The sequence below is a fragment of the Leuciscus leuciscus genome (assembly GCF_965113295.1).
Source record: "Leuciscus leuciscus genome assembly, chromosome: 7".
Lineage (NCBI taxonomy): Eukaryota > Metazoa > Chordata > Actinopteri > Cypriniformes > Leuciscidae > Leuciscus > Leuciscus leuciscus.
This window is the reverse complement of record NC_138731.1, coordinates 4,902,262-4,914,339: the sequence shown is the minus strand read 5'-3', so window position 1 is coordinate 4,914,339 and position 12,078 is coordinate 4,902,262. Positions and strand designations below refer to the sequence as shown.

General features: G+C 36.3%; 2 protein-coding genes across 2 annotated transcripts in view; one reads left to right on the top strand and one right to left on the bottom strand.

Annotated features, from left to right (window-relative positions):
* The window catches only part of LOC309503416 (uncharacterized protein), a 166,689-nt gene that overhangs the window by 39,402 nt on the left and 115,209 nt on the right, over positions 1-12,078 (bottom strand). The gene's annotated exons all lie outside the window — the stretch shown is intronic.
* Positions 9,264-12,078, top strand: part of LOC309503386 (bactericidal permeability-increasing protein-like) — a 45,058-nt gene continuing 42,243 nt past the window's right edge. The window contains exon 1 of the mRNA XM_082176197.1: positions 9,264-9,407. The gene's annotated coding sequence lies outside the window, so the exon portion shown is untranslated. The remainder of the gene's footprint in view (positions 9,408-12,078) is intronic.

The window sequence follows — 12,078 nt, the reverse complement described above, 5'->3', positions numbered from 1 at the left end:
ACAGGTCCTGCCTACTGAATATGATATTTAAATAAGGGTTAGAATACTGTAATTAAAACAAGACTACATTCTGTAACTCTAGTGGTACAATGGCTGCTCCAAAGACTCCTAGAACCGGTAGTAAGGTGATGTGTATCTCACCAACAAGAGGACCCGTTGAAATGAATGAAAAGTTGACTTTTGCACTTAGGAAAAGACAGAGTGTTAGTCGGACAGAGTTTCTCCATGAAGATGTGGATTTTGTGAAACGTGATTTCTCTATGTCTGGTAATCGTGTGGGAAGATATTTGTTTGACAAAGTGATGTGGACTTTGATGTGATGCGGACATTGATGTGATGCGGACATTGTCTAGCGTGTTAAAGTGTTAAAAATCTCTGTAAAACAAAAGTGTGTACATCTTAGCCTTTCCATGTGTTTCCAGATCAGTCCTGCACTGTTAGAAAAAGAGGTACAATACAGGTCCATTTTTGTTCCCTAAGGTACAAACTTTTGCATATGTACCCTTAAAAGTACACAAATGTATCTTTAAGGTACAATTGTGCACCTCTACCTGTTAGTGTGACCAGGGTAATCAACATTTTAGCTTGATCAACAACCGCAATGCCTACACCATTCAGCTGTCCTCTCGAAGAGCCTTCACATTGATGAAGTTAATCCAGCACATCGGACTTGTTCATGCACATGAGAGCGTTGTGGATGAGCTCAAAGCTTGTGTTTTTTAATCCAGAACACATCAAGTGTCATGTAGTTTATCCGTTATGTGACTCTCTTTACTTTGGTGTGGTGTGCTAAAGTGTTTTGCTTGGTCTTTGATAATAAACTTATGTTTTTCTGCACTATATTGCTGTTCTTATTAGTGATGTTCATGAAATTGAAAGAAGGAAAAGATAAATGGTTCCATTGTATTTATTCCTTGCCATGCATCTATTCTCTGATATCGCTGTTCATTTTGTGTTTGGAGTGGCAGTATGAAGTTGTCAGTTCGTCAGTGAAATGCTTCTTAAAAAATGTATTTAATTTTTTTAAATGTTTTTTATATCAGACATGACATCCTAAACATTGTGGCATTTTATTTTGGGATGTTACATTGTATGGTTGTGAGATGAATTATTATTGAATCTGTGAATTAAACTGTTTTCCATTTAAGGACAAAAATAAATGTCTAAAATTCAGTTAGTTGTTGTTTGCCTTTATTTTCTTTCACTCCTTAAGGAATAAAAAGGAACTTTTTTGCCACCTAAAGGTACAAAATGGCTTTGTCACTGGGGCGGTACCTTAATGGGACCCTTTTTCCAGAGGTACTTTATTGTACCTTTGTCTAAGGTACATTATTGATCCTCAAAGGTACAGTATTGGCCCTTAGAAGGTACAAACAAGTAAGGTACAAATTTGCTCCTCTGACTCAAGGTACAATAATGTACCTTTGAGGGTACCCAGGGTATATGCAGGAATCATAGAGATTAATTTACTACCTTTTACTACCTTTTTTACCACCTCCAGAATATTTTTTACTACCAACACGACATCAAGCAGCAGCCATTTTTTTGGGGGTGGGAGGGGTATGCAAAGCACTACTTACTATAAGGTATAATAAGTGTGACACTGTCACACCCATCATACATTAGGTACACTAATGTTTAATTGTGATCATTAAGTATTGTCATTGTCAATTATGTGTTTTTGTTTTTTTTGTAGTGTCGAGTTGAGTTTCAGTTGTCCTTATCTTAATTTTTTTGGTGTGTGTGTGCTGTAAATATAATTTATTCTGAAGAAATATCCTCATCTGTGTTCAGTCAGCTCTGATATATTTAAATCTGCATATTGTCATATATACACCTTTAAAGGGCATTCCCCCCCTCCCCCCTCTTATTAAATGTATGCTTCATCTTTAGTTTTAAATTTTATCAATAGATTAAATTGGAATAGGAATTAGGAATATTAGAAATTAGGAATAGCCTAATAAGATAATATAAGGCTGTTGTTACCCTAGGTAGCTACGGCTGATCAAATTAAATAATTTACACTGAAAATTTACAACTGCATTAAATATTGTTATGAATATGAGATCGTTTTAAATATTTTTGAATATACAAATAAGAAACGTTGGAAAGAATGATAGTTTTAAACATGAAAGTAAACCGCCAGTAGGAGGCGGCAGGCAACCGTCTTAATGAGCGAGTCATTGAGTCATTCATTCAAATGATTCGTTCAAACAACTGATTCATTCAAGAATGAGACAGATGTTTATGAATGGGTCAATTGAATCTTTGACTCGGCCAATTCGTACACAACGCTGAAATGAATCATTCAGTAATGAAACATGGTTAAGTGTTGCTGTGAGATGCGTTACGGTTCTGCTGTGATCTTTGTTTGGAACTATTTGCTGCTGAAACAGAATAAAAACAGTCAATATTGTGTCTAAAATGTAAGTGACTTAATTTGAACTGTTTATTTAACTGTTAAAAGCAATGTCACATTTTCAGTCGTGATAGGTAACGTTACTCAAGAAAACAGCACTCATCGTGTGAGGTTGCTAAACTGTATCATATGTTACAAATATTAAACATTTTGAATTTTGGCACTGGCAGTGGGTTGTTAACTGAGTTTACATTTGTTTGGATTTCTTCTCGAGAGGCTGCGCGAGCCTCAACAGCGCAACCTTGTTACCGTCAGTAATACATTTATTATCCACTATCGATCGCAACTTACAATAAATATAATACAATCACAATCATTCTCTCATTTTAGTGATGCCCTAGTTATTATAATTTTTTTTGTTGTTGTTTTTTTTGTTATTGACGTTTAATCAGGCTACTTGTCCGGTCGGGCTATTAAAATTCTCTTTTAACGTTACTTGTCCCAGACAAGCGGACAAGCGTTAATATCGAGCCCTGCTCAGGTCCTGTTAGCACCGTATATATTTTTTAATTATGCTAGATGAAGTTAAAACATGGAGACACAAATATTAAGCAAAAAAATGGAAACTCATATATTGAGGTGGTGATGAAAAATTTACTACCAAGTCAAATTGCGTTTGTTACCTTTTACTACCTTTCAAGGGCCTTAATTTTGGTAGATTCTTTTTACTACCTTTTACTACCGCGCGGACACCCTGGTACCACCCCAGTGACAAGCTTTATTCCTTAAAGGTACCGTTTTGTACTTTTTTTTCTGAGAGTGTGTGCAGAATATTTCTTATGGTCATGTCCAAGTCATTCTCCATGACCTGTTGAATAGATTCACGGGGGCCGCCAGTCTTGAGCTTATTCAGCTGGTACTGTGGTACTAAAAGCATCTTCTCAGCATACTCTTATTTAGAGGTAATCAAACTGGTTATGAATGGAATTGCGACACTTAAAAAGGGTAACAGAAATCCTCCTTGTTGGTTGATTAACTGTCTTTTTCTACTAACGCCAACTTTCTTACCTGCAACAATTGTGATTTTGTTTCTTCTCTTCAGTTTCTGATTTTGCTGTGGTGTGAGTGGTATAGTATTATCATGGAGTGCGTTAAGAGCTACTTCACACAATGTTACAATGAACTCGTCTGTGTCAGACTCTAAATAATTTGTCTTTGTTTGGGTGTAGCTTTTAATAACAACTTTAAAATAAGTTCCTACCTAGGGCAAGGCTTCAAGAACACATATGTTGAAATAGAATTAGGATATGCTATATATCAGCAAATGACTTGCAAGGGTAATTGAATGCAGATTGATCGCACACTGCAGTAACCTAATAGCTGAAAATATATCTATGTTTGCCATGGTTTTATAGCCTATATTACACCTAAAAGCAGCACTCTGTCTGTTTACTTGGAGATGGTATTTTTTGTTTAAGTTTAGATACCAATGCATGGTTTTGTGTGCAGCGGGGAATCAGATGATTATTTTCTATATAAGTTTATTGTATTTCTATATTTTATTGTTTTTTTGACAGTAATTATAGATTCATGTAGGTATTGTGTATTGTATTGTGTGCTACAGTAAATGCAAACAAACTTCAAAACTCCTAGTAGCGCATGTGTAGTCTCAAGCGTGCGTCATGTTTCTATGGCAACCAGAGCTTCTGCAGTGACACAATGACTTTACCAATTGACAATTGGCTCTTTTATTTAGAAAGCACAACTTATTCCGCCATACCACGCTTTGCACTTTCTCCCATTTTTATAATAATATTATGAATGAACCGTCTTGTTATATCTAAAAGTTTTAGATTTGCTCAGATAGCACAGAGATGATAGCAAATAAGTAATGCTAACGCCATGGCACCAAACGAGCAATCGTTATTATAATTCAAAAGGGTTCAAAACAGTTTAAGTTGTTATGTGAGTTGACTTGAGATACAAAAACCAGCCCCGCTGTCACATCAAATAAAACATGTTTATAAAACATAAACATCAAATAAAATCCAGGCCTGGCCTCTCTCGATCTCCACTGTCGTCGCTTCTCCTTGTATGCTCTGTGTGAACGAGGCGGAGGGAAGTTAGCGCAGGAGGGGCATACAAACATGTCCTTAAACACAGCCTCTGAAATCACATTTCATTTTCCTGTGTATCACTGTAAAGCTGCTTTGAAACAATCTGTATATTGTATAAAGTGCTATATAAATTAAGATGACTTGACTTGATGTGTAGGATGAGAATACAACATTGATTTGTAAAATATCATTGCTTTATGTTATAATGCTATAATGAAATTCGTCAAGCCCACTCTCTGCCCACAATCTCTGAAAGTAAACTAACCCTGTAACACGAACTGCTCCGGAGCAGGTTATGTTTAGAGTTACTATGATAACTTGCATACCTTGAAATTGACTTCCATTTTTGGAACTGAAAATTGAGATAATCCGCTAATGTATCCGTAATCTTACCCAGGTGTGTTGCATAACCTGCTTTCTGGAATACCTCCATGGTAGGTTTACAAGAGAAACGGTAACACTTTATAATAATGGTCCGTCATTAATAAGTAACTATGCAGGAAGTACTGAAAGACTTATGAGTAGTTCTACATTAACACCTCAGCTACTACTATTGACTAATATGGAAACAATATTAACTAATCAATAAGTAATATCGAATTTAGGAGATTATTCCTTGTTAGGTAATCAATAATTACTTATTGAGATTGGCATCATTAAGAACTAATAAGTAATTATGACAACTTATAAAGAATTACTAATTAATTACTAATCACAACATTATCGTGTCTGAGGCGTAATCAGTCATCATTTTTACTATTAGTGATCTGGACCATTATTTTAAAGTGAAAAACATATTTTTCACTTTAAAATAATGGTCCAGATCACAAGCAGTTTCTGCATAGTGACTAGGCAACACTTGAGTAAGTAGTGATGAATTTTATGACTATTTTCATAGTAAAAATGATGACTGATTACGTCTCAGACACACGATAATGTTCTTTATAACTTGTCAGTTAGTTAATAGTTATTAATGAAGCTAATCTCATTAAGTAATTATTGATTACCTAACAAGGAATAATCTCCTAAATTTTATATTACTTACTGATTAGTTAAGCTTGTTTCTTTATTAGTTAATAGTAGTAGCTGAAGTGTTACTCATTAGTCCTTCATTAATTCCTGCACTTATTAATGATGGACCATTATTATAAAGTGTTACCAGAGAAACATCCAGAGCACGCAGAGCTGCGTGGACCAGGGCAGTAGTGTTTGACTACCAAAGGACATCAGCAGAAACAAAAGTTGCTTATTAAATGTAATGTTAAGTGTTTTCTGCAAGAACTTAACTGTGCAAATCCCTCCATGTGATCAAACTATCGGTGGTGTTGATGGTTACGATAAAAGCCATTTGGTTTCTCTATATCAGGAAGCATTTATGGTTTTTCGAGACATGTCCTGTGGCTTATTTGTGAGCCTTCTAAAAATGAAGTACCTGTGTACAACACCTTGATGTTGTCCCTATGAGACTAGTGTAAGAGTTAAAAGTTTAACACATTATGTTAAAAGAGGGAAGCTGATATTATATTGAAATATTTGAACGTTAATTCAGCAGTATCTATTCTGTGTTAAAGAGCATGTTGTTGTGAGTAGAGCGGAAGGAAAGGAAAAAGGAGAAAAAAGTGAATAAAAAGAGAAAGAGGCTAAAAAGAGGAACTCGGTGTCTGAGGGTTTTACTTCTTTATTCCTAAAGTTATTTTAGGATTAAAAGCCCTGAGAACACCCACAAGCAGATATTACACTACGAACAGACTGTGAATGGTACCTTGATAGCAATACAGTGCACTTTCCATCATGAAGCCCAGAGTTGTGTGACCTTAAAGAGCGTGATGGATTGTAAGGCGATAGAATATCGGTTACAGGAGCTAAACCATTTAGGGCCTTATGGGTCAGTAGCAAAACTTTATAATTGATACAGAAATTAATAGGTAGCCAGTGTAGAGATGATAAAATTGGGATTATATGATCATATTTTCTTGATCTGGTAAGAACTCTAGCAGCTGCATTTTGGATCACTTGTAGCTTGTTAATTGAGGATGAAGGACAACCAGCTAGTAATGATTACAGTAATCTAGTCTAGAGGTCACGAATGCATGAACTAGCTTTTCTGCATCAGAAACAGAGAGCATGCTCTGGAGCTTAGCGATGTTTCTGAGCTGGAAGAAGGCTGTTTTTGTAACATATGAAATATCATTATCAAAAGACAAGTTGCTGTCTAATATAATACACAGGTCGTTAACTGTAGAGGATGAAGAGCTTCTTTATTCAGGTTTTTGGTCCAATAAGTTATATCTGAATTTAATAGAATAACATTATCTTTAAAGGCAGGGTAGGCAGGTTTTTTCTAAAAAAACTTTTTCCCAAATTTGTTTAAACTGTCTTTATATACCAATACATAATTAAAATGTAAGTCCCAGTACCTGCATATACAGTCAGCGAAGGCAAACAAGGCAAAAAAAAAGAAGGCTATGACCAAAAAGTCTTTGGATAAAGCAAGAAGTCAGACGAGAGTCAATATAGTGTAGTCCTCATCAGAGCCAACAGTGCTTTCATCGTGGAAGCTCTTACATGCAAAACACCGTATATGTTATGAATTTTACACGAAATTCACCTTCATCACAGTGTAACTGATGGTAATGGGAAAACGTGTATCAATGCAACCTGTTTTTAGCTTTGCCTTATGTTACTAGCTCGTTACCGAATCAAACTCAATATATTTTAAACTTTACCAGTATCGATATGCTAGCTTGATAGTGAGTACTAACAGCCATGTTAGTTGTTTATATTCATAATGATAAAGTTAGGGATGTTATTACATGTGATTCTGACATGATGTCACTACATGCACTGCGCTCCTCTCCACTCGGCGCTGGCAAACGCGTCCTCCAGCTGAGCGGCCGGCATCGCGCGTTCATGTGGTTTGGGGGCGTGGCTTTGGAAGGAGCTCAGAAGGGAGGGGGTGGGAGTGAATGGAATAAGTAGCTGTGTTTATTGCAGCCCTGAGAGGTCTACAGACACTCGATTTGTATACTCTCTTTTTCAGAGTACTTACATTTTAATTATGTATTGGTATATAAAGACAGTTTAAACAAATTTGGGAAAAAGTTTTTTAGAAAAAACCTGCCTACCCTGCCTTTAAGGAGGTGACATAGGATTTTGAGATTCTGTGTATGCCCGTTTTACCCACTGAGCTGCTGTTATTCAACAAGGTAAACTTGGTTTTGCATTGTATCACCCCTTTAATTGCTTGCACACTAAAAGTGGTACTTAATGCCCACATTTAGTGAAACCATTAACACATGTTTGTAAGCTTTCATCTGCAAAACTGCAAGCACATTGTCTACTTTACACTCGAATTGCAATTGTACTGTATAATAGACTGTTTGCAAATCACTAAACACAGTTCTCAGTCAACTGGACATTTTGAGAAACGAAACTGCGCTTGTTAAAATTACACATGACTTCTAGCATTGGACAAAGGCTGCATCTCACTACTAGTTTTACTTGGTTTCGGTTCTGCATTCTACACTATTGATGAGGACATACTTTAACACCAGTAAAGTATGGAGTGCTGCATCCAAACTGGTCTGTTTTGGGCCATCTGCTATTTTCAATATGCATGTATGCATACTGCCACTTGGTAATATAATTAGAAAACATGGAATTAGTTTCACTAAGGCCTACTTATTTGATCAGATACAATTTCTAAATTATCCAAGTTGACAGTGTGTTAATAGATATGCACTTAATAAAATTTTTAGGAGATTATGCAAACATTTACTAAATATTTCACATTTTGATATGAGTTCACCTTCTTTGTCCATTAGTCTTGGCTGCAGATGGAAACCTTGTTGGCAAAAGCTGTTAGAATAATATATGTGGTTGAGCATTGCTAGAATGTAACTATTGAATTGCAATAGCTTACATCTACCTTATTTTACACTTAGGCCGGGCAATGCCAATGCCAATATGATCATTTTATCAGCAGGGAGCTTTTGGGTTGGGATCAGTGTTGGTGTAATGCATTACTAAGTAAATAATTATTGTAATTGAATTACTTTTCCCTTGAAAAGTAAAGTAAGGGATTACTCTTAATTTTTCTGTCATTTAATTAGTTCTAATGTAAGTGCATTACTACAGAACAATTATTAAAAAAAAAGTGGATTTAACATCAAAATTTTAACGTTTAATGTTGAAATCTATGTTTTTAATGTAACCTTCTCTGCTTAAATACTTTGTACAATTCAAGAATGAATCATGCAGTTTCATATTATTTATTTGAAAGGATTAAAAGAGCAACTTCAAGTCAATCCTTGTGTTGTTCAACTGGTCCAGGGTGATATGGGATTTAGAAAGTAATTAGTAATGCAATACTTTCTAGAGAGAGTAAATAGTTCAGTAATCAAATTACACTGTTGAAGATGCAATTAGTAGCTAGTAATTAATTACTTTTTATAATTATAATCTTAGCCAAGACTGGTTGGGATTTTGGTGGACAGAAATGCAAAATCATGTAAAAAAAAAAAAAAATGTATGGATATAAAGTCAATTTTAGTACGAGGATTTAAGGGAAAAACTAACCATAGACTTTTTAAAATATTTTTTTAACAGTTCCTACCTCGTTGTCCAGCTGCAGGGAGACATTTAAAGCTTCTCTTTAGCTGACAACATTTTTCTAAATGATTCTCGTGACAAATTTAGGAAGATGACAATTAGTTTTAGAAATATGTGTGATTGATTAAATGTGTTTTTTTTTTTTATGTTTTTTTTTAAGCACTAGTAATTACCCTACAATACTGAAAGACACCAGAGCAGGAACTGAACACGCGCCCCTCCCTTGTGAACGGTGTTCTTTTGAAGCAGCTTTTGAGGAAACACTCACACAGAAACACTCACTTTCCCTTCAGACACCCGGCTGTGCTGTATGTTTTGAGGTACGTTCTTACAATTTCATATCAAATATGAATAAGAAAGTGTTTATTAAAAAATCCATTTCATATACCATTTTTGGTAACACTTTAGAATAACGTTCAGTTGTAAGTCATTTATAAGTGGTTAGTTAATGATGACCTAATCATTTACAAAACATTCATAAATGATTAGTGTCACGGGGTGGTTCAGGGAAGACAGAAGATGAAGGTAGAATCCAAACGTACTTTAATATAAGACAGGCAGACAGGTTAGACAGCGTGTGAACACGAAACAAAGTGTAACACACAAACAATACCGGACACTGAACTGAATACAGGCAGGAACTAAATACACAGAGATAATGAACTCAAACGACAGGCAGCTGTGAGGAAGGTGATTAGTGTCCATGGTTACAGATTGGTGGCGGGAAACTCAGACAGGCGAACACACGTGGAAAATCAAAACAAACTGAAAGTCCAAAGAAGCCTACTGGTGACAATTAGCAAGTGATATACTAACATTTTATGTATGTTTTGTAAATTCTGCTACAAGTCATTTGCAATTGATTAGTTAATGATTAACTAATCATTTAGAAAACATGAATATGCATTTCTTAAATGTTTAATAAATTATGTTTTTTTTTTGTTTTGTTTTTTGTGTGTATGTATGTAGCAATTAGAGGGTGCAGAAAGTGTTGTAAATGCCTTGTATAGGCTACACATACAGATCATTTGTAACAGGTAAGTAACAGTGTTCAACACAATGATGTGTAAACGCATGAATAAATCATTTACAACACTTTCTGCATCCCCTAATCTAAAGCGTAAACTATTCATCACTTGTAAATGTGTTACACGTCATTCGTAGATAACATTCGTAGATCTTATGCCTTGTAAATGATTTACACACCATCTATAACAGGTGTTGAACACTGTAGTGTGTACTGCAGTGTAAGTGCTGACTGGTGAGGTTCAAATGTCCAACTTAAAACCACAGTTTGTCACTTCAGATAAAAGCATCTTCCCAATTGATAAATATAAATGTGCTGTCTTTATTTGAAATCGCTGCTTTGTTGTGCAACTCAAAAGCTGCAAGACTGTAAAAGATTCTGAGGGATGAAGGGTTTACACCGATCAAACTGAAGCATCCAGAGCTCAGCATACAGATTACTGTTTACATCGTCAGAGAGTGAAGATACAGATTACTGTTCACATCGTCAGAGAGTGAAGATACAGATTACTGTTCACATCGCCAGAGAGTGAAGATACAGATTACTGTTCACATCGCCAGGGATTGAAGATACAGATTACTGTTCACATCGTCAGAGAGTGAAGATACAGATTACTGTTCACATCGTCAGAGAGTGAAGATACAGATTACTGTTCACATCGCCAGAGAATGAAGATACAGATTACTGTTCACATCGCCAGAGAGTGAAGATACAGATTACTGTTCACATCGCCAGAGATTGAAGATACAGATTACTGTTCACATCGCCAGAGAATGAAGATACAGATTACTGTTCACATCGCCATAGAGTGAAGATACAGATTACTGTTCACATCGCCAGAGATTGAAGATACAGATTACTGTTCACATCGCCAGAGAATGAAGATACAGATTACTGTTCACATCGCAGGAGAATGAAGATACAGATTACTGTTCACATCGCCAGAGAGTGAAGATACAGATTACTGTTCACATCGCCAGAGAATGAAGATACAGATTACTGTTCACATCGCCAGAGAGTGAAGATACAGATTACTGTTCACATCGTCAGAGAGTGAAGATACAGATTACTGTTCACATCGCCAGAGAATGAAGATACAGATTACTGTTCACATCGCCAGAGATTGAAGATACAGATTACTGTTCACGTCGTCAGAGAGTGAAGATACAGATTACTGTTCAGGTCGTCAGAGAGTGAAGACACAGATTACTGTTCACATCGCCAGAGAGTGAAGACACAGATTACTGTTCACGTCGCCAGAGAGTGAAGATACAGATTACTGTTCACGTCGCCAGAGAGTGAAGATACAGATTACTGTTCACGTCGCCAGAGAGTGAAGATACAGATTACTGTTCACGTCGCCAGAGAGTGAAGATACAGATTACTGCTCACATCGCCAGAGAGTGAAGATACAGATTACTGTTCACGTCGTCAGAGAGTGAAGATACAGATTACTGTTCACGTCGTCAGAGAGTGAAGATACAGATTACTGTTCACGTCGTCAGAGAGTGAAGATACAGATTACTGTTCAGGTCGTCAGAGAGTGAAGACACAGATTACTGTTCACATCGCCAGAGAGTGAAGATACAGATTACTGTTCACATCGTCAGAGAATGAAGATACAGATTACTGTTCACGTCGTCAGAGAGTGAAGATACAGATTACTGTTCAGGTCGTCAGAGAGTGAAGATACAGATTACTGTTCAGGTCGTCAGAGAGTGAAGACACAGATTACTGTTCAGGTCGTCAGAGAGTGAAGACACAGATTACTGTTCACATCGCCAGAGAGTGAAGATACAGATTACTGTTCACATCGCCAGAGAGTGAAGATACAGATTACTGTTCACATCGCCAGAGAGTGAAGATACAGATTACTGTTCACATCGCCAGAGAGTGAAGATACAGATTACTGTTCACATCGCCAGAGAGAGAAGACACAGATTACTGTTCACATCGCCAGAGAG